At 40.9% G+C, this 24595-nt stretch overlaps 1 protein-coding gene across 1 annotated transcript in view; it reads right to left on the reverse strand.

Moving 5' to 3' along the window:
- Positions 1 to 23489, reverse strand: part of LOC126095154 (2-oxo-4-hydroxy-4-carboxy-5-ureidoimidazoline decarboxylase-like) — a 55026-nt gene extending 31537 nt beyond the window's left edge. Inside the window, exon 1 of the mRNA XM_049909879.1 lies at positions 23412 to 23489. The gene's annotated coding sequence lies outside the window, so the exon portion shown is untranslated. The remainder of the gene's footprint in view (positions 1 to 23411) is intronic.
- Positions 23490 to 24595: the final 1106 nt, after the last annotated feature.

Consider the following 24595-nt stretch of genomic DNA (forward strand, 5'->3'; position numbering starts at 1 on the left):
GCATTCACTTAAGCCTCTTCTTAAGGAATGCAGTTAAATCTTGTATTCATTCAAACCATGACCATGAAGAAAATTTACTTCCTTATATATGTCAGTAGCATAAAAATATGCACTGTCACATATTCTACTATTTTAAACAATCACTTAAACTGTTTTTGGCATAATGCAGGCTTTAATACTGCATGTAAGTAATTGTTATTGTAAAATAAACCAATGTCTGTGCTATGTGATATATAAATGTTAATGTACTACTGTAATTGCATCAATTGACTTGTCCTATATTACTTGTACACTAGCTGTATAATATGTAATCAACAGGACCAAATAAATAAATAAAAAAATTAAAAATAAATATGCTCCAGGAATTGCAGGGTGATGATTTTGAATGTCACATAAATTTTTGGCACTGAACACAAAATAAATTATGAGGCGATAACAGATTTTTTCAAGAGTTCTCTTTAGTGACAAAGCATCATTCACAAACAGAGGTAACGTAAACCGGCATAATATGCACTATTGGGCAACGGAAAATACACGATGGCTGTGACAAGTGGAACATCAGCGATCCTGGCAGGTTAATTATGGTGTGGAATTATGGAAGGACATCTAATTGGGCCATATTTTATCAATGGCAATCTAAGTGGTGCAACGTATACCGATTTCTTAATTAATGTTTTGCCAGTTCTACTACAAGATGTTTCTCTTCATGACAGAATGGTGATGTACTTTCAACATGACGGATGTCCAGCACATAGCACATGTGCAGTTGAAGTGGTATTAGATAGAATATTTAATAACTGGTGCATTGGTGTGCACTTTCACCAGACCTTACATTTCGGGACTTCTTTCTTTGGGGAAAGTTGAAAGATATTTGTTATCGTGATCCACCAACAATGCCTGAAAACATGCGTCAGTGCATTGTCAATGCATGTGCGACAATTACTGAAGGCGGTCTACTTGCTGATGAGATGAATTTCATTACGCGTATTGCCAAATGCACTGAAGGTAAGGGACATCATTGTGAGCATTTATTACATTAATGAGGTTATTATGGTTGCTCACGCAGTAACAGCATGCATTCCCATAATTTATGATAAAGTCACAAAAGTAAATATATCACATTGGAACAATAGAAATAAAGTCCAAACGTAACTACTTTTTGTGTTTTAATTTAAAAAACCACATTGTTACCAACTGTTCATCTAAATTGGCACGGCATATTATAAGTGTTGGAATATTATAGCACTATCCATCACAAAGCGAAACAAATGTTCAAACATTCCTATTTATTTATGTACTGTATGAATATGTAATAAAAATGGGGGTAACTATTTTAAAAAAATACAGTTTCTATCAATTTGATCTCTGGCAGCGCCATCTAGTGGGCCATCCATAGTGCCATCTGCTTTCCCCTGTCATGCTCGAACAGATTAATAAACAAATGTCCATCAACCCAATCTCATTATCGAATGACCAGACACAGTTCCCTCACGCATTATTTTCAATTACAGATGGTATTCATAATACCATCCAGGCCATGTTGTAAATTACCCCTCTTACTTACATGTCCCATTTTCCTATATTTCAGTTACTAAACTTTTTTCGTTATGTCAAAGAAGAAATTACTTTGTGTAATCACAGCTGTTTTATTCCTGTGCTTAATCTCACTAGTGTATCTTATCTGTTTGTAATTTAGGACCTATTAAAAAACTGCACATTTATTTTGAAACACCCTCTATCTACAAAGTGCAGAATATTTAGGTGGAAGACATCCATCTGGCTGTGCAGTGTAGGTAATATGATGATAGTACCTAGTAAATATAAGTTAAATATTAATTAATTTCCATTATTTTTAGATAGTTCATCTTCCTTCCTCTGTTGTTATGATGTTAAACTTCATGTTTCACCTTGTAACTATGGCCTTTTGTAATTGAAAATAATGCGTGAGGGAACTGTGTCTGGTCATTCGATAATAAGATTGGGTTGATGGACATTTGTTTATTAATTTCCATTATTTTTAGATATGACATGTATGTAAGAATCCTGTAAGATCACCTGCATCTGTTCGTGTCCATTGTGCATTCCGACAGACTAGAGAAATTTCAGCAGGGCAATGTGACACTCCACACATCCAGAGTGGCTCCAGGAACACTCTTCTGAGTTTAAACAGTTCCACTGGCCACCAAACTTCTGAGACATGAACATTATTGAGCATATCAGTGATGCCTTGCAACATGATATTCAGAAGAGATCTCCATCAGCTTGTACTCTTATGGATGTATTGACTTCAGACATTAGTCGAGTCCAACCCACATCATGTTGCGGCACTTCTGCAAGCTTGCAGGGGTCCTAGATGATATTAGGAAGGTGTACCAGTTTCTTTGGCTCTTCAGTGTATAAGGGACAACTTTTAAAAAAATGGCAGCACTGCAGCTAACTGTGTATATGTTTTTATGATCCAGCGCCGTTTCTCTTTTGTTCTAAAGAGCTTGTACATATTCTGCCTGCAAAAACTCATAAGACGTGATGACTTCAACTGTGATAAAAATATTGTGATGAGCTTGCACAATTTTTATTTTAAAGTGGTTTATACTGTGAGTGATAAAAATTCCACAAACAGAAAATGTGTGACATATTTCTCAAAACCACCAAGAAAAGTGTTGCTCATCCCTATTTTGCTTACCCTTGATTATCATTATTTTTTATGTCTGATAGTATGCACATATCAAAAGCATTGTGAACAATTGGGTTAACCAGAAAAATTCCAGCAGGACTTCTCATATCTTAATTCTGAAAACCCTGGAAAAGACTGGCACCAAATTTAACTTCATTGCTTACAGTGAAGAAGATCCATACTTTGGAAAGGGAATCCACTGGTTTGTAGATCAAGTACCTCTGTACACCAAATTTTGAAATGCAAAATGTAAAATATAGTTTCAATCCACATTCTGTGTAGGGTTTCTCACTTTAAGTACGGAACAAAGAGTACTTCAGGTTTTGTTACTTTTAATTAAATAGGGGTGGTCAGTGGTAAATATTAAAACAATATATAAAGGTGAACATCTGAAAGATTTGACTGAAAGGAGACTATGATAATTTCTAAATAAGTTTTTGAAATGGGGATAAAGTACAATTGCCAGCCATGAGAGACCTATTGGGTCACATGAAGTACTTCTCACAGGTCACTTTAAATGACAAAGTACTGTATTCATGAATTTGCCTTCAAGTATTTTTTGCCAAGTGAAATACAGACAGATGTTCTTGAGGCAAGGTTTGCAAATTAGAGGACACTTGCAGATTCACAGTACTTAATTTCTTTAGTAAAAGTCTCTCAAATTGAATGTAAGACAAGATTTGAGAACCTCTTTCCTTTTCTATCCAGTTTCATATTGGAATGTAACTGTTTCTGTGAGAGGTGATGATGAAAGCAATCTCACATTCTTTCTCCCTCTTACATATTTATATAGCTGTTGTATTTGGATTACTCTGGACAGACTGATACATGAATTTTGTGCTTCACTCAAGCCTCTGGATAAGGTTATAACACTATTTTAATAACAGATATGAATAGAGAATTGCCGTACCAACACTTGGATACGAAGAATGTCATCATGAACAACCACATAACAGTACAGAAACTGATTGAAACTAGCAATAAGACTGTATTTTTGAGCTGAAATAACTAGAGAAAACTTGTAAAACAGACATCATGTACAAACTGGGTTTCTTCCTGACACACAGCCGGCCGAAGTATCCGAGCGGTTCTAGGCGCTACAGTCTGGAACCACGCGACTGCCACGGTTGCAGGTTCGAATCCTGCCTCGGGCATGGATGTGTATGATGTCCTTATGTTAGTTAGGTTTAACTAGTTCTAAGTTCTAGGAGACTGGCGACTTCAGATGTTAAGTCCCATAGTACTTAGAGCCATTTTCTTCCTGACGCACTTCATTTGTAAAATAGGAATTTTAAAGATTGCACATTAAGTTAGCTGTCACTGCTTTCTCCAAATAAACTTTTTAGTGATTATATGAACAAACTAATGACAATTATGCTAATGTCGAAAAGAAGAGACTGCTGAAAATGTATCACACGGAATCTGTGTTTAACAGCTTGTGGTTCTTAGTGTTGAAACAGAAAAGTTTGTCAAAATGTTCTGTTTGTTAGCAGTATCAGCACACTTGAATTTTTACTTCCTTTACACTCATAATAATGGTCCTATTAGATAGGAAAATGTGGAACTTGTGGTAGTAAGTGATCAACACATACTGTTATCAGTGAGTTGTGCAATGGATTCAGTATGTAATTCATTACAGTTCTTGACAGAGCAATACTGCCATATTTTGATATCTTATCTCAGTGCTTACACACCGCTAACACAATTTTTAAGGAAGTCAGTCTTTATTGGGTTGTTTCAGACTGTGAACGGTTTAAATAGTTTGGTTTCTCTCTGAAATCAGGAAGTTTTGATGGACAGAGAGAGAGAGAGAGAGAGAGAGTGCATGTGTGTGTGTGGGGGGGGGGGGGGGGGAATAGCATTTTTTTAAATTACACTTTACACATTTGCACAAATTTCTTGTCTTCCTTGTACATATACACTCCTGGAAATTGAAATAAGAACACCGTGAATTCATTGGCCCAGGAAGGGGAAACTTTATTGACACATTCCTGGGGTCAGATACATCACATGATCACACTGACAGAACCACAGGCACATAGACACAGGCAACAGAGCATGCACAATGTCGGCACTAGTACAGTGTATATCCACCTTTCGCAGCAATGCAGGCTGCTATTCTCCCATGGAGACGATCGTAGAGATGCTGGATGTAGTCCTGTGGAACGGCTTGCCATGCCATTTCCACCTGGCGCCTCAGTTGGACCAGCGTTCGTGCTGGACGTGCAGACCACGTGAGACGACGCTTCATCCAGTCCCAAACATGCTCAATGGGGGACAGATCCGGAGATCTTGCTGGCCAGGGTAGTTGACTTACACCTTCTAGAGCACGTTGGGTGGCACGGGATACATGCGGACGTGCATTGTCCTGTTGGAACAGCAAGTTCCCTTGCCGGTCTAGGAATGGTAGAACGATGGGTTCGATGGCGGTTTGGATGTACCGTGCACTATTCAGTGTCCCCTCGATGATCACCAGTGGTGTACGGCCAGTGTAGGAGATCGCTCCCCACACCATGATGCCGGGTGTTGGCCCTGTGTGCCTCGGTCGTATGCAGTCCTGATTGTGGCGCTCACCTGCACGGCGCCAAACACGCATACGACCAACATTGGCACCAAGGCAGAAGCGACTCTCATCACTGAAGACGACACGTCTCCATTCGTCCCTCCATTCATGCCTGTCGCGACACCACTGGAGGCGGGCTGCACGATGTTGGGGCGTGAGCGGAAGATGGCCTAACGGTGTGCGGGACCGTAGCCCAGCTTCATGGAGACGGTTGCGAATGGTCCTCGCCGATACCCCAGGAGCAACAGTGTCCCTAATTTGCTGGGAAGTGGCGGTGCGGTCCCCTATGGCAGTGCGTAGGATCCTACGGTCTTGGCGTGCATCCGTGCATCGCTGCGGTCCGGTCCCAGGTCGACGGGCACGTGCACCTTCCGCCGACCACTGGCGACAACATCGATGTACTGTGGAGACCTCACACCCCACGTGTTGAGCAATTCGGCGGTACGTCCACCCGGCCTCCCGCATGCCCACTATACGCCCTCGCTCAAAGTCCGTCAACTGCACATACGGTTCACGTCCACGCTGTCGCGGCATGCTACCAGTGTTAAAGACTGCGATGGAGCTCCGTATGCCATGGCAAACTGGCTGACACTGACGGCGGCGGTGCACAAATGCTGCGCAGCTAGCGCCATTCGATGGCCAACACCGCGGTTCCTGGTGTGTCCGCTGTGCCGTGCGTGTGATCATTGCTTGTACAGCCCTCTCGCAGTGTCCGGAGCAAGTATGGTGGGTCTGACACACCGGTGTCAATGTGTTCTTTTTTCCATTTCCAGGAGTGTAGATTGAATAACAATAGTTCATAGAAATAAGTCAAATGATAAGACCTAATTCATCAATACAATAACAATTTTGTTTCTAATAGGCCCGCAACTTGATATAAGTCGTGTAAAGACATTATGAATTAAGTCCAAAAGCTGCTCCTATTTTCAGATGTTTATTTAATCATGACAGGCCTGTTTCAGCACTGTCTCATGATAAATTCACCCCGTCATGGATTCTACTTGAACAGACAGGGGAAGGAGCAAGTATGCAGTAGACTGTCTTCATTAATTAAAATTAACAGTTGTACAAACCAGATGCATGTATCTCTGAATCGACCAGTCTAGCTGAAGAAATCAGTGTTTCACCAAAATAGATACAATGTGAAAACCAGTGCAATACAAGTGCCTAAAATGAAACAAATGCCACTTGACAAGTGGATTACCATTAGAAGCACCACAACACACGAAAGGCAGGGCCCAGAATCCAGGGAACCAGCTAGCAAGAAGAAACCACCCACACCTCAAATCGAGGAGGATTTTTTACAGCTAACAATACTAGATGTAAAAAAAGAGGTAAGTGGTCAAGCAAGACACAGTATAGTCCCTGCTTCATACTTTAAATTGTTCCATCAGAACGTTCAGTCTCTTTCCAATAAACTGAATGAAATACAAATCTTGTTAAATGATATGAGTGATATTTCTGTTTTGTGCTTTACTGAGCACTGGCTAAATAAAGACATGATAGAACTAACATACCTACCTCAGTTTAAATTAGCTGCCACATTTTGTAGAGAAGTACTCAGGCATGGTGGTAGCTGCATATATGTTCGAGAAGATATAGATTTCACTAACATAACCAAATTTGACAGCTTATCTAAAGAAAGATACATAGAACTCTCAATAGTAGAACTGCCAACTAGCAATTCTGTAATCATCTGTGTATATAGGTCACCAGATGGCGATAAAAAAGTTTTTATAATCAGATGGAAGAGCTGTTAGAGGACTTCAACACCCTTAAAAAAATATTATCATATGTGGAGATTTCAATGTTGATTTCTCCGAACCCAGTACATTTAAAGATGAAATCAAAGACTTACTGAAGTCCTTTAACCTAAAACCAACTATAACCGACCCAACTCATATAACCACTACTTCTACAATAACCATAGAGCAGGTGTTTGTAAACACAGATAGATATATCTGCAACACACAGATGGCAAACACTGATTTTAGTGATCACAATGCCCAAATACTAACAATTGCTATTCCAGGAAACACGAAAGCCCAGAAAACTAGAACTATTGTGAGGAAGTTTAATAATGAAAACATAAATTACTTTTGTTCTCTCTTGAGAAGAGAAATATGGACTGATGTTTACAGTTCAAACAGCATAGATGACAAGTTTGATAAATTTATGGCCACATACAAACATTTTTTTGAAATAGCCTTTCCTAAACAAACGTAACTTATAAATTCGGTCCACAAACCAAATAAATGGATCACAACAGGAATAAAAATATCATGTCAGAATAAAAGGAACTTATATGAATACTCAAAGCAAACCACAAATCCTGTATTTATCAACTACTTTAAACAATATAATGAGATGGGAACTTGCCCTTCAATGTATCCTCTCTTCCCGTTATCCACCAGGCCTCAACCTCCGCTAATTTCAAATTGCCGGCACTCGTACCTCACCTGTCATTCAACAACATCTTTGCCTCTGCACTTCCGCCTCGACTGACATCTCTGCCCAAACTCTTTGCCTTTAAATATGTCTGCTTGTGTCTGTATACATGTGGATGGATATGTATGTGTGTGCGAGTGTATACCTGTCCTTTTTTTCCCCTAAGGTAAGTCTTTCCGCTCCCAGGATTGGAATGACTCCTTACCCTCTCCCTTAAAACCCACATCCTTTCGTCTTTCCATCTCCTTCCCTCTTTCCTGACGAAGCTACCATTGGTTGCAAAAGCTTGAAATTTTGTGTGTGTGTATGTGTATTTTTTTATTGTGTCTATCTACCAGCGCTTTCCCATTTGGTAAGTCATGGAATCTTTGTTTTTAATATAAACAAATACTTAGACAAGTTATAACAAAAGCAAAGAAAATGGAAAATGACAAACAAATAAAAAATTACAGGAATAAGACTAAAGCAACCTGGAGTATCATAAAAAGAGAAACAGGTACTACATCATTAGCCCACAAAAATATAGAACTTCATGAAAACAACAATAAAATAATCAACCCCACAGTAGTGGCTAATAAATTTAACAACTACTTTTCTAATGTAGCACACCACCTGATTACCAAACATTATAACTCACAACCAGACAGCAATACACTCCACTCAGATACAAAACTTCTTACAAGAACACTATTCATGTCTCCAACAACACCTGAGGAATTATCTTTCATTATAAAAAGGTTACCCAATAAGTATTCAGCAGGTACTGATGAAATACCAGATATTATCATCAAAGCAAGTATAACATATATTGTAGAACCATTAACGGATATTTTCAATTCATCATTCGTGAGTGGTAGGTATATTCCCGAAAAATCTGAAAATGGCAAAAGTGACACCACTGTACAAGAAAGGGGACAAACATGAAGCTGCAAGCTATAGACCTGTATCAGTATTGTCAGGCTTTGGTAAAATTCTTGAAAAATTATTTCTTAGAAGCCTGACAGCCTTTCTAAATAAAGGAAACATAATAAGTGATGCGCAACACGGATTCAGAACTGGCAGATCAACACAGTCAGCTATTTATACCATCTTAAATGAAATTCTAACTGCAGTAGATAATAAGCAACATGTGTCTGGCATATTTCTTGACCTTAGTAAAGCCTTTGATGTAATTGATCATAATACTCTGTTGCAGAAGCTAGGTAATTATGGAATACGAGGCCTGCCAAACAAATGGATACATACCTACCTTCATGACCATCAACAGATCACTCAAATAAAATACAAAGGCATAAAAACACAAAAAATTTGTAATTTTTACAATAATGCACAAAACATTGCATATGGAGTACCTCAAGGGTCAGTCCTTGGGCCAATTCTTTTCATTCTTTATGTTAATGATTTGTCAGAAAAAATAACTAAAGGGACAACAGTACTTTTTGCAGATGACACAAATATCCTAATCAAATCACGTGATGAGGAAAGCCTACAAAAAACAGCTACAGGTATAATACAAAATTTGACACAATGGTTCAGAACAAACAAGCTAATAATAAATAATGAAAAAACAGTGAAAGTCAATTTCCGCAATTCACAGAAACTACATCCTGCAAGACCAATTTTTAAAATTGATGGAAAAACTGTCTCTTCCATGAGCGACACAAAATTTTTAGGTATACATATTCAGCAGAACCTAAAATGGGAGACACATCTTAACCATGTAAATAAAAAGCTTAACACACTTACATACGCAGTAAGAATCCTCACACAAAATACAAGCCATGTGTCTGTGATCACAATGTACCATGGCAGTATTCAGTCACTGCTGATGTACGGCATTATCTTTTGTGGGAACTCCGTAGATACAAACAAAACATTTAGGCTACAGAAAAAGATTGTTAGAATAATAAACCATGCTAAGTACAGAGACTCCTGTAGACCAATATTTAAAAATCTGAGTATACTGCCTCTTCCTTGCTTATATATGTATGAAATATTAAATTTCACAAAAGGAAGTATTTTAAAAGATGGAAATATCTTCAAATATAACTGTGATTACCACCCTCATGATACTAGGCAGAAGCATTACTTACATGTCAATACAGTAGTACAAACATTTGTAAGAGAGGAGTGTATCATACTGGCATAATGCTGTACAATCACATGCCATCCTATTTGAAACAGATGCAAAATTTACAAAAGTTTAAAGTGAAACCGAAAGAGTACTTGCTTGACCACTGCTTCTATTCTGTTTCCGAGTTTTTAGAGTACCAGAAAAGTGTAGTGTAATTGCTCATATTTTCTTAATAAGTCTATCATTTTATTTTATTATATTAAATTTGTCATCATTATTCAACATGTATTGAATAATTTTTAATTATTTATCCTTTCAAAATAACAATGTGTATGAAGTTGTACGAGGGCAGTTCAATAAGTAATGCAACACATTTTTTTTTCTGAAACAGGGGTTGTTTTATTCAGCATTGAAATACACCAGGTTATTCCCCAATCTTTTAGCTACACAACACTATTTTTCTACGTAATCTCCATTCAATGCTATGGCCTTACGCCACCTTGAAATGAGGGCCTGTATGCCTGCACGGTACCATTCCACTGGTCGATGTCGGAGCCAACATCGTACTGCATCAATAACTTCTTCATCATCCGCGTAGTGCCTCCCACGGATTGCGTCCTTCATTGGGCCAGACATATGGAAATCCGACGGTGCAAGATCGGGGCTGTATGGTGCATGAGGAAGAACAGTCCACTGAAGTTTTGTGAGCTCCTCTCGGGTGCGAAGACTTGTGTGAGGTCTTGCGTTGTCATGAAGAAGGAGAAGTTCGTTCAGATTTTTGTGCCTACGAACACACTGAAGTCGTTTCTTCAATTTCTGAAGAGTAGTACGAGTGTGTTCGCACGCTCCGCCATTGCAGGAGTCACAGCTGTGCACGGCCGGCCCGCACGCGGGAGATCAGACAGTCTTGCTTGACCTTGCGGCGATGATGACACAGGCTTTGACCAACGACTCACCATGCTTTTGTTTACTTCCAGATCACCGTAGACATTCTGCAAGTGCCTATGAATATCTGAGATGCCCTGGTTTTCCGCCAAAAGAAACTCAATCACTGCCCGTTGTTTGCAACGCACATCCGTTACAGACGCCATTTTAACAGCTCCGTACAGCGCTGCCACCTGTCGGAAGTCAATGAAACTATACGAGACAAAGCGGGAATGTTTGAAAATATTCCACAAGAAATTTCCAGTTTTTTCAACCAAAATTGGCCGAGAAAAAAAAATGTGTTGCATTACTTATTGAACTGCCCTCGTATATACTGTACCAACCTGACTTGTCCTACATCGTTTGTGCAAACTATGTACCTAAACACGATTTACAGGACCAATAAAGAAATACAAATATCTCCTTATGATGGCAATAGTGCTGAAACAGGCCTGTCATGATTAAATAATCATCTGAAAATAGAAGCAGCTCTTTGGACTTAATTCATAATGTCAATACATTAACAACTCTTACTTTACAATAGTTTCTTTAATTCTTTTTTAAATTTATGTAAATTTTGTAGTTTTTTGATTTCTTTAGGCAAGGCATTGACCATTATTTTTGGAACATACATCAAAATATTTTGGTATAGGGCATTTGAACGAATGTCTCTGTGGAAATCATATTTGTTTCTGGTTTCATAGGTGTGTACTTCACTGTTTAGAGTAGAGAATTCTTGATGTGACTTAAGAAAACCTGAAGATTTATGAATGAATAAACCAGGGAGAGTCAAATTTTTAAAGTGCTTAAATGGTTCTTTCTCTACATGGCTCTCTGTGGGCAGTACCCCTGAGGATTCAAATGGCTCTCTTTTGGAGCTTAAAACAGTTTTTTTTAATACCATATCCCTGAGAATATAATACAATACCTTATAAGGCTATGTATTAGTAGTAATAGTAGTAGTAGTAGTAGTAGTAGTAGTGTTTCAAAACTGCAGTATTCTTTAAGTTTTCTTAATATATAACAGCATTTACTAAGTTTTTTATTCAACAATTCAACATGTTTTCCACCATCTTAAATTGTTGTCCAACAATACACCTAAAATTTTGTGAAAGATGTTTGTTCCATTATACTGTTCCTTATCTCTACTCATATGTTATTTTTTCCTTTGTCCTTATGTGCCTAAAATCCATTCATGTGTTTTTTTGTCATTTATAACTAAATAGTTGTCTCTGAACCATTTTGCTGCCTCATTTGTTGTTGGCTTCACTCTGTCCTTTGATAAAGAGGGTTGTCTCGTCTGAACTGATTCAGCTCTTGTTAAATGGTTTGGAAAGTCATTAATGAAAACCAAGAAGAGCAGGGAGACTAAAACAGAACCTTGGAGTATACAACAGTTAAATTTCTTGTATGTTGAGTAATATGTTCTTCCATTATGAGTTAGTTTAACACTTTGATACCTGTCAAACAGATAAGATTTAACCCAGTTGTATGCCTTTCCACAGACACCATAGCAAGACAGCTTCTCTAGCAATATGCCTTGGTTAATGAGGTCAAATGCCTTGGATAGATTTAAAAATATTCACAGTTTAATTCATCATTATCTGCTGCAGTTGAAACCTGTTCTAAGAAGCGATACACACCTGTATTAGTAGATGTGTTTTTCCTGAAACCATTCTGTGCATTGGTAAGAATTTTACATTTGTTCATAAAACTTAACAGTTTCTAATACATTATTCTCTCAATAACTTAATCAAAAACTGATATTTGTGGCAATGGTCTGTAATTTTGTACATTAGTTCAGTTATTATTTTGTCTGAACTATGTCTTATGACCCTCTCGAGAACACTATCACATCCACAAGATATTTTATTTTTCAGCTTATTAATTGCATTTCTTACTTCTGAATGTGTAACTGGGTACAAAAAGATTGTTCTTTCATTTATGGGAATTTTTATGTTTGTTACTTTTGAGTTTCACAAGTTCTTGATAAGATTTTGAGCAACGTTAATATAGTCATCATTGAATATATTAGCAACATTTTGAGGGTCTTCAACAACTTTTCCTTCTTTTTTATAACCAGATGTATATCACTTTGGAGTTACCTAGATAATAGTGTATGACTTCAAATGGACTTAGTTTTACTGCTGCCTTTTCTGATAAGGAAGTCACTGTTCAGCTTCTTTGCTGCATGTATAACCTTTCTATATGCTGAACTGTGCCTTTAGTGCTGCATTACAGCTTGTAAGCCTGTTGAGATTTCTAAAAGTACCTGCAGATTTCTTAATTTCTGCAGTTAGTTGTCAATTAGATTTTGGGGTAATTTTTATTTTTCTAAGGGGGAAGGCAACACCAAAGCAATATTTATGTTCTGTGAAAAATGAATCATATTTAGTATCTGCAGTTTTGTTTGGGTCTATGTCCCATTTAACCCTCTGCAACGGGTTATGAAAAATCATAAGGCTACTTTCTTTACAGTGGTACACAGTGAAACATATTTACTATTTTTGACTTGCTTTCTAACATTGAAAACATATGTCTAGAAAGCAAACAAAAACTGTAAACATATTTCATTGCATATCTCGAACAATTTTGAGTCAATAGGTTAGCTGAGAGTGCTAATGCGTTGCTTCCTGGACTCGGGTAGGCGCGCCAGCCCCGGATCAAATCCGCCCAGTGGATTAACGACAAGGGTCAGTGTGCTGGCCAGCCTGGATGGGATTTTTAGGTGGTTTGCCACATCCCTCTAGGGGAATACTGTGCTGGTCTCCATGTGCCACCTCAGTAACAAGACTCACAGATATTTTATACATGTTTGCACTATTTCATGGTTTACATTAGATGCAGACAGCTGGGATACACTGATTCTGTCCTGGTGGTATGGGGTGGTGGCAGGCAGGGCATCCGGTCACCTCTTCAGGCTAACAATGCCCAGTCTGATTGTAACAATGCTGACCCTGCCAAAATTGTGGGGCAAGGCACAAGCAAAAGAAGAAGAAGAAGAAAACAAAATGTAATGTTAATAAAAATGTGTATTTCCTGGTAATGTAAAACAACTGTGGTCACTATGATCACAGTCTTGAAAAAGTTAATGATGCCCTTTGTTAGAATTTTTTCACCTTATTTTGAGTTCTGATCAACTTATTTTCAGTTCTGCATGTACCACTGTTAAGCTCAGTTTAACCTGTTTCTTAATTCTGGATAATTGATGGATTCAGTTTTGTTTTTCCTTTTACTGAAGTCCGAATCTGTGTTCCCCCTAACCTCCTTCTGACTAGAATATATGTGAAAGTCAAACTCTTTTGTGAATGAAATATTTTCACCCATTGCAGATGTTTTGTTGTCTGCTGCAGTAATTTTGGATGAAATTAAGCCTAATAATTGACAACATTTAGACATTCCCACATATAAATTGGATGCTGGACTTTTCTTACAGTCATCATGTGTATCTATGATTCATTGCAAGTTTGCAGTTTCTGATAGTGGTTAACATTGGTGCCTCTAGACTGCAAGGGTTCTGTGTTCCATTCCTGGCTGAGTCAGAGATTTTCTTAGCTCAAGGACTGAGTGTTTGTATTGTCTTAGCATTTCATCTCATTGTCATTGACGTGTAAGTCACAAAGTGGCTTCAAATAGAAAGACCTGCACCAGGAGGCTGAACAACCCCAGGTCTCAAAGCCAATAATGCCATAGGATTATCCCATTCATTGCACATAGTGTATGCTATTAGTTAACCATAAAATTTCCACAATTGTGTAGTACATTGCATAATCTCAAATTCATTTATATTTCCTATTACACAACATAGAAACGCAACACTGCAGCCTTCAGCTATAGGTTTATTGTGGCACTGAAATGTGTTTTATGAAAGAAAAGTAGCAAATGCAGAAAATTTTTGCCCAGAATTAAGTTTGCATTGGCCAGTGACATGCACACCCAGGCATTTGCACCTCTGACATTTTGGCTGGCTCCTTCCAAGCTGTGTGACAAATACGAACTTGTCTAAACAACCCATCTCCCCCTTGCAGATAACATTATTCACCAATAATAAAATATAATCTGAGTTGTCCTTACTTTTCGTAACTCAACTGTATGGCAGCACACAGAGGACACTGAAAACATGTCATCAGATGATAAATAAATTATCAGTTATTAATACTGATGACCAGGCTGATGAATATGTAGTGCTCACACACCAATTGCCCAGAGTGAAGGGATCAGCAGAACAAAGTGCTTACCCTCAATTTAGTAAGGGTTAGTTTAATTAAGCTAGCTGTTGTGTAGTCCAGTGCACCACATGCTGATAACCAATAATTCTACTTGTAACACTAGAAAACACTGTCTTCTATATAAATTGTTTTGCCTTATTGCTTTTATATTCTTGTCTTTAAGTTTAACAAAGCACATAATTTGCAGTAGCTCAAAACATGCTCTTGTGTTTTAGCACTTTCTTCCACTGGTCCCTCAGTTATAAATGGCATAGCAATTATACAACCTCATATCACACCTTGGCACACAAAGACAGTGCACAATATATATGTATATGACAAAATAATATACATGCACTTCCAGATACAAAATCATATCCAATAAAAAGTCAATATATCCTACTGATCAAGGCATTCTTCAAATAAATGGTTTTATATTGGCCTGTGTTCTCACTGCATTTAAGCAGAAGAATGATTGCCTCAAAGAGGTGTCCAGTAGTCAAAACACCAGCTGATGACTGCTACCTACCAGTTATGACTTGCAGGTAACTCAAGCAGAAGGCTTCAGGACTGAATGCTGCCATTTTTCCAGCAACTGGTGGCCTGGGCTGGCTGTCCTAATCCTAACAGTATGCAACTGTCTGCACATGATTGATTTGGCCTCTAGGTGTACATTACAAACAATTTTAGAAGCACACCCCCCACCCACACAAATACCTTCCCACCATTAATGTGCACAAAGAAGAAAGGATGCAATGGAATATCTGGAAGAGAACCTCCATCAGTGGTGTAGGATTCTCTTCATGAATGCATGAAAGATTTGTCTGATGGCTGGTAAGTTCTAGAAGAATGTTGAGGTGACAATGTAGCAATGCATGACTCAGATATGCAGTCCCACAGGTTCAGCAGGGAGAAAGGTCAGTTGTGTTCCACTACAGTCATCATTTTGTCAATGCATTCGAAGAAGATAAAACATGAGCACCCCTCTGAGGACACCTTACTCCAGTAGGCAGCAATCAACCAAATGGGTTGCTCTGTGGTATCTGTTGGCATAAGCCTAACTGGACACATTTGATGGCAACTGATACTACATCATTGCAGCAATGCTCCTCACAGACACTGGATGTATTTGAGAGATCCGCTGTTGAATAGAGTGACAGGCTCAGGCAGTAATGCTGCGACCAGTTTGCCAAGAAAATCAGAGTATGTTGGAGCAATAAAGTGCAGAATGTTACCTGGTGACTGATTTTGATTTCACAGATATCTAAAAATGTGTATCTCTGAACATACTGCCATTTTTGGTTATAGATTTGCTTTTTACTGCATTTAAATTATTTTTTCAGTTTCACATGTTTTATTCTGTGTTCCCCTGCTCCCCTCAAATCTAAGGCCAAGCTTGCCTGCAAATTTTTGAGTGGTGCACACTGCTTTTGTGCAGTTTATCTACAAGCTCTTGGGTGCCAAGTACACAAAAGGAAACAACAATCAGCATCTCACTGTTATGGGACCTTCGTTATGTGCCATAACTGTCACTTTGGATTACTTGCATAGCTCAATGGACATGTGTCAGCATTGATAGTTGTTTGCTTCTTGGCTGCCTCGTGTGCTTGGAGGAGGCTGTGGTGAGGGCACATGTAGCACAATGCCACATACACTTCTAGAAGGACGAGACAGATAAAGAAACGTAACTTATTAACAACTTGGTGGAAATGAATGAAAGTTTGGGAATATGTCACCAGAGGTCTCCCATTTGTGCAGAGTAAGCTGGTTGACACATGGCATGAGGTCAATGTGATGGTGTTATTTGTTGCAAAGTGGCCTGGAGACAATGTCTGTATGACATTCCACGAGGAGACTCGTCAGGAAACTAGAAGAAGGACAAAGCGTGACAAGTGTAGCCCAGGAGTTTGGAATTCCTCACAGCATTGCTTCAGGTGCATGGGGAGCATTCCAAGACACAGGCAATGCAGCCCAAAGGAGAGCATGTGGTTGACCACAGCCTACTACAGCAGCAGATGACTGTTACATTACGCAAGAGGCAGAAGGGGTCCATGTCAAACAGTGGGTGCAATTGCAACTGCATTTAACAGGACTACAAGGCATGCAATACCACAGTATCATAGCACTTGCATGTGGGTGGTCTATTCGCCTGACGACTGGTACGTTGTGATCCATTGACACCTGCATACGGTAACACTGTTTGTGATGGCGCCCAGTGGAGAGGAACTGGACTGACAGGGAGTAGGGTATGTGATCTTCTAGAATGAGAGCAGATTTAGTCTGAATAATGATTCTGGACATGACCTTGTATGGAAGTAGGTGGGAACATTTAATGCACCCAGGAACATTGTCAAACACAATCATTTTGTTGGTCTAAGGCACCATAAGGATTTTGGAGGCATAAAGTTGTGTGGATGTACTGACCTCCAGATCCTTTAAAATGGTACATGTGCTAGTCAACAGTATTGTGACACTGGACTCCTCTCCCCTGCGCATATTTTCAGGGGTACATTCCGTCCTTTCTACATTGTTATGGATGACAATATGTGACCCCATTCAACAGCACAGCTGGAAGAGCCCATGGAATGAGAGCGTATTTTGTGAATGGGTTGGCTTGCCCATAGCCCTGACTTGAATCCCATCGAGCACTTGCGGGATGCATCGAGGTCGGTCGGTCGGTCATGCTATTTGGGTGAGAGGACCAAACAGCGAGGTCATCGGTTCCATCGGATTAGGGAAGGATGGGGAAGGAAATTGGCTGTCCCCTTTCAAAGGAACCGTCTCTGCATTTGCCTGAAGCGATTTAGGGAAATCACAGAAAACCTAAATCAGGATAACCGGACACAAGTTTGAACCGTTGTCCTCCCGAATGCAAGTCCATGCATCGCCTTGCTCGGTGGATGCATTGAGAAGTACTATTGTAGCATGTCCAGATGCACCAATGACTATCCGGCAGTTGCCAGCTGACTGGTGGAGGGATGGAACGTCTACCAGAAGAATTTGTTATCAAGCTTGTGGCTAGCATGGGGGCACATCCCAGAGCATGCATTGTTCTCTGTGGTGGCCACACACTCTATTAGGAATCATTTTTCGCCTTTTGTAATACGGAGGGGAGCATTGTGGTGACTTCAATGTAGTTTTGCTGCCTTTGAGTAAAAGTGTCGGTCCTGTTTGTCTCAATGCATATTTCTTTCAGTTTTTTTTCTGTATCCACTGTCCATCTGTGATCCACGTTTCGTCGAGCTTTGTTACTTGGCAGTGACACATCACGCTACAGTTACTTTCGTTCTTAGGTTTTGCACACCAGTGTTTATGCAAGCTCAGCGAGCCACTATACGATGTGTGGCTGAGGGTGCTTGGGACTAACATTATCGATTTTCTGTCATATTACGTTCACGTGTCGAGTGAAGGAAATTGAGTGTCTGCCTGCTCCTGTATGTGCTGCAATCTTCTCTCATTCTCACGACCTCTAAGCGAGATATTGCAGCATAATGGTTGCACAGCCTTCTTCGACTAAAGGTTTCCCAAACTTGTCGAAGAGGGTTTTACAAGGACTACGTCGTGTGTTTCTTCCGAGGATTCCTTCGTAAATTCTCTGGTTTCCTTACAGGCTATACCATCTTGGTATAATCCTTGCACTATATGTCTGAATTTATTCTATGTCTGCTGCCGTGCCTACAATGTTCAGAAGTACACTACTCTACAAATGGTCGCCATAGAGTTTCGCAAGCGATCTCCTTTACAGACGCAGAGAACTTTCCTAGAATGTAGGAAAACGAAATTTAATTCGGGTGGGTAAGAAAAACAAACGGGTAATATTTGGATACAATATTAGTAGTGTCCTGCTTGACACAATCACGTCGTTTAAATGCCTGGATGTAACGTTGCAAAGTGATATGAATTGGAACAAGCATGTGAGCATTTTGGCAGGGAAGGTGAACGGTCATCTTTGGTTTATTGGGAAAATTTTAGGAAAGTATGATTTATCTGGTAGGAGACCACATATAGGATGGTAGTGTGACCTATCCTTGAGTACTGCTCGAGTGTTTGAGGTCCGTACCAGGTCAGACTAAAGGAAGACATCGAAGGAATTCAGATGCGGGTCGTAGATTTGTAACAGGCAGGTTTGAACAACACGCAAGTATTACGAAGATGCTTCGGGAACTCAAATGGGAATTGCTGGAGGAGAGGTGACATCTTTTCCAGGAATGCTACTGAGATAATTTAGCGACCTGGCATTAGAAGCTGACTGGAGATCGATTGTACTGCCGCCAACACACATTTTGCTTAAGGAACACGAAGATACGATACGAGAAATTAGGGCTCATACAGAAGCATATAGATAGTCATTTTTCCTTCCGTCTATTTGCGAGGAAGAGGAAAGGAAAGGACTATTAGTGGTAGAGGGTACCCTCCGCCTGGGAATTATGTCTGTAGATGTAAACGAGTCCTTGCAATAATACCAAGTCTTTCATTCGCCCTCCCTAATACTGATGTTACGTGATGAGCCCATTTCGTGTTGCTTCTTTGTATTACCCCTAATTATTTAAATAATGTGGTGTGCCCAAGATGTTCGCCAGGTAAGTCATAAACGGCCGAAGTAGAGCGGCTTCTGGTGGTCATAAGTTGCGGTAGTTGGTTTTGGATTAGATTAGATTAGTTTTTCGTTCCATAGATCCGTACTGAGGAGATCCTCGTGGATGTGGAACATGTGACATTTTTTTAAGCTGAAACAACAATACTAATAGTATGAGAATATACAACACATATTTTTCTAAGCTGAAATAACAATATTAATAATATGAGTATATACAATACATCATTTGTTTCTATTAAAGAATTCATCAGTAGAGTAGAAGGAGTTGGCCACTAGTAAGTCTTTCAGGCTTCTTTTAAACTGATCTTTATTTGTAACTAAATTTTTAATGTTTGCTGGCAAATTATTGAAGATGCGTGTTCCTGAGTAGTGGACCCCTTTTTGAACTAAAGTAAGTGCTTTTAAGTCCTTGTGCACATCATTTTTGTTCCTGGTATTGTGTGTATGAACTGAGCTGTTTGTTGGAAAATGAGATATACACTCCTGGAAATGGATAAAAGAACACATTGACACCGGTGTGTCAGACCCACCATACTTGCTCCGGACACTGCGAGAGGGCTGTACAAGCAATGATCACACGCACGGCAAAGCGGACACACCAGGAACGGCGGTGTTGGCCGTCGAATGGCGCTAGCTGCGCAGCATTTGTGCACCGCCGCCGTCAGTGTCAGCCAGTTTGCCGTGGCATACGGAGCTCCATCGCAGTCTTTAACACTGGTAGCATGCCGCGACAGCGTGGACGTGAACCGTAAGTGCAGTTGACGGACTTTGAGCGAGGGCGTATAGTGGGCATGCGGGAGGCCGGGTGGACGTACCGCCGAATTGCTCAACACGTGGGCCGTGAGGTCTCCACAGTACATCGATGTTGTCGCCAGTGGTCGGCGGAAGATGCACGTGCCCGTCGACCTGGGACCGGACCGCAGCGACGCACGGATGCACGCCAAGACCGTAGGATCCTACGCAGTGCCGTAGGGGACCGCACCGCCACTTCCCAGCAAATTAGGGACACTGTTGCTCCTGGGGTATCGGCGAGGACCATTCGCAACCGTCTCCATGAAGCTGGGCTACGGTCCCGCACACCGTTAGGCCGTCTCCCGCTCACGCCCCAACATCGTGCAGCCCGCCTCCAGTGGTGTCGCGACAGGCGTGAATGGAGGGTCGAATGGAGACGTGTCGTCTTCAGCGATGAGAGTCGCTTCTGCCTTGGTGCCAATGATGGTCGTATGCGTGTTTGGCGCCGTGCAGGTGAGCGCCACAATCAGGACTGCATACGACCGAGGCACACAGGGCCAACACCCGGCATCATGGTGTGGGGAGCGATCTCCTACACTGGCCGTACACCACTGGTGATCGTCGAGGGGACACTGAATAGTGCACAGTACATCCAAACCGTCATCGAACCCATCGTTCTACCATTCCTAGACCGGCAAGGGAACTTGCTGTTCCAACAGGACAATGCACGTCCGCATGTATCCCGTGCCACCCAACGTGCTCTAGAAGGTGTAAGTCAACTACCCTGGTCAGCAAGATCTCCGGATCTGTCCCCCATTGAGCATGTTTGGGACTGGATGAAGCGTCGTCTCACGCGGTCTGCACGTCCAGCACGAACGCTGGTCCAACTGAGGCGCCAGGTGGAAATGGCATGGCAAGCCGTTCCACAGGACTACATCCAGCATCTCTACGATCGTCTCCATGGGAGAATAGCAGCCTGCATTGTTTCTTGAGTTTCTCCCGGCGTATTTGATAATCAAAATATCCACGGGTATGCTGCCGGTCTATAGTGTCCAACGGGCACAATATTTCGGCGATCAAACATGTCGCCATCATCAGGTGAACTGACGGACTGACCTCCTGTGAACGTGCCGGCACGGAGATCCGTACGCTATGGCTGCTCAGTTCCCTCTGAGCAGCCATAGCGTACGGATCTCCGTGCCGGCACGTTCACAGGAGCTCAGTCCGTCAGTTCACCTGATGATGGCGACATGTTTGATCGCCGAAATATTGTGCCCGTTGGACACTATAGACCGGCAGCATACCCGTGGATATTTTGATTAGCAGCCTGCATTGCTGCGAAAGGTGGATATACACTGTACTAGTGCCGACATTGTGCATGCTCTGTTGCCTGTGTCTATGCGCCTGTGGTTCTGTCAGTGTGATCATGTGATGTATCTGACCCCAGGAATGTGTCAATAAAGTTTCCCCTTCCTGGGACAATGAATTCACGGTGTTCTTATTTCAATTTCCAGGAGTGTATTATTTAGGACAAATTTCATTAAGGAGTAAATAAACTGAGAGGCAGTAGTCGGTATACCCAGTTCTTTGAAGAGGTTTCTACAGGATGTCCGTGAATTTACTCCACAAATAATACGTATTACACGCCTTTGGATTCCGAAAACTTTTGTTTGACTTGAAGAGTTACCCCAAAATATTATACCATATGACATTATGGAGTGAAAGTAGGCAAAGTATGCAAGATTTTTTCATTTTTATGTCGCCTATGTCTGCTAACACTCGAATTGCAAATACAGATTTGTTAAGGCGTTTAGTTCTGGGATGTGCTCCTCCCAACTGAATTTATTGTCAAGTTGTAATCCCAGGAATTTAAGACTGTCAACCTCTTCTATGTGCTCTTCTTCATACTTTATGCATATGCTGGGTGGAAACCTCTTACAGGTTCTGAACTGCATGTAGTGAGTCTTTTCGAAGTTTAATGTCAGTGAGTTGGCTTTAAACCATTTATTAATATCCATGAAAATATCATTAGCAGATCTTTCTAGAACTACACTCGACATACTATTTATTGCAATACTTGTGTCATCTGCAAACAAAACGAACTCTGCTTCTGGCAGTGTAACTGATGAAAGATCATTAATGTACACAAGAAAAAGCAATGGCCCTAAAATGGATCCTTGTGGGACACCACATGTAATTTATTCCCATTCTGATGACGACTGATGACTTAATTCACTAGTCCCTTGCACTGACGCTCTCTGTTTCCTGTCAGCGAGGTATGACTCGAACCATTTTGCAGCGCTGCCTCTGACACCATAGAAATCTAATTTATTTAAAACTATGTTGTGGTTCACACAATCAAATGCCTTTGACAAATCACAGAAAATACCCACTGCTTGTAATTTGTTATTTAATGAATTAAGTACATTTTCACTGTAGGTGTAAATAGCCTTCTCGATATCAGAACCCTTCAGAAATCCAAACTGTGTTCTTGATAATATGTTATTTGTGGTCAGATGGTTGAGAAGCTGCCTGTACATTGGTTAGTTTGTGTTGTGGATTGGCAAGACAGCCAACCCACTATGACAGGAAGCCGAAAGGCACGCGTTTAAGCTCACGCAGGCTGGCGTGAGGTCTGGAACAGGTCAAGTAATTGAGACTAGCAAATAAAGTACGTAGCTGCTGGAATACTTAACTTTAATCCATAATTGGTGATCATCACTCTTGACGGTACATGTTTTACAGCATCAATAGTAACTGGTAATGGCGCCTTGCTAGGTCGTAGCAAATGACGTAGCTGAAGGCTATGCTAACTATCGTCTCGGCAAATGAGAGCGTAATTTGTCAGTGAACCATCGCTAGCAAAGTCGGCTGTACAACTGGGGCGAGTGCTAGGAAGTGTCTCTAGACCTGCCGTGTGGCGGCGCTCAGTCTGCAATCACTGACAGTGCGACACGCGGGTCCGACGTCTACTAACGGACCGCGGCCGATTTAAAGGCTACCACCTAGCGAGTGTGGTGTCTGGCGGTGACACCACAGTTTGGATAGAAAGGGACCAAGCTACAGGGTCACCAGTCGCTAAGTTGCGGTAGTTTCAAAGGATATTGCGGAGAAGGAGGGATCAGTGTCTGCCTGACTAGCTTTGGGACTGGAGAGCTGAGCAGCAGCAGCATGCAGCAGGCAGTACTCACCTCTGAGCCGTCTGGAGCCACGGGTTGGTGTGGCGCGGCCGCTGTGCTGCCCGCGGGCCGCCTTATCGTGTGGACAGCCGCCAGGCCGTGGGGTCAGCCGGCGGCAAGGACACACACACACACACACACACACACACTCTGTGCCTGAGGTCACGCGTACGCTTCGTTCCGCCCCCTTATCTCTGTGCACCTCCTCAGGCCTTGCCACTCAGTCCTGGAACGACCTGCTACGTACAGGACACAACTCGCGCTATCGAAACGTTCCTTCCTCCCGAGCTTCGGTGGCGTCACGCGGGCTCACACTCACGGCTGTGGGCGGGTAGCATTCATTTCACGCAAGGTGAGGAGAGCCCTACGTCAACGTGACGTAGGCACGCGTCATCATGAGGTTCACGAGTTGTCCTATCGACTGTTGTGTGCATTCTGTATGCATCGACTGTTGTGTGCGTCTTGAATCTGCACTGTTCATTGTTCTTAGTTGATTTACAATATGAAGGCAAAATTAAATCGACCTAGATGGTTTAATATTTCCAGCAACATTCGGAATTACTTCGAACTTCAGTTTCTCAGTTTAACGTTTCTGCCCACATGAATTATGTACAGTTCATTGGCTTATATAAAAATACGAAACACTTTAATTTCTCCCTATTTCACGTTTTTATCCACATGATTTATGCACGATTAATAGGACTAAAAAATGCCTAGACACTTTCGTTATGGTTATGATTCCTTCATTCAGATATTCGTTATGTTCACGAAACACACAATAATATCTCACATTCTTTGGATTGCAGCTTAATAATTAATTATTTCACGTTTCTATCCACACGATTTATGCACGATTCATCGGATTTAAAAAAAAATTGACTAAAAGCTTTATTTTTTACTTTCGTTATGGTTCCTTTGTTCAGACATTCATTATGTTCCTGAAACACATAATACCATCCCAAATTGTTGGGATTACAGCTTAATAATTAATTCAACTGGGATGGGCGTAACAGATAACTCCTGTCACTTCGTTTGTGCACATGTATTTACATTTAGCTTTGACGTTATCGGTACAACCGCAAAGAACGATTTACGCACTCGTGTAGTTCATTTAGGTTATTTACGTCACGATGACGTAGTGTTACGTCACTATGACTTAGGGTTCTCCTCACCTAGCGTGAGATGAACGCTACCCG

This window comes from Schistocerca cancellata, chromosome 8 (assembly GCF_023864275.1).
Source record: "Schistocerca cancellata isolate TAMUIC-IGC-003103 chromosome 8, iqSchCanc2.1, whole genome shotgun sequence".
In the NCBI taxonomy this organism is placed as follows: domain Eukaryota; kingdom Metazoa; phylum Arthropoda; class Insecta; order Orthoptera; family Acrididae; genus Schistocerca; species Schistocerca cancellata.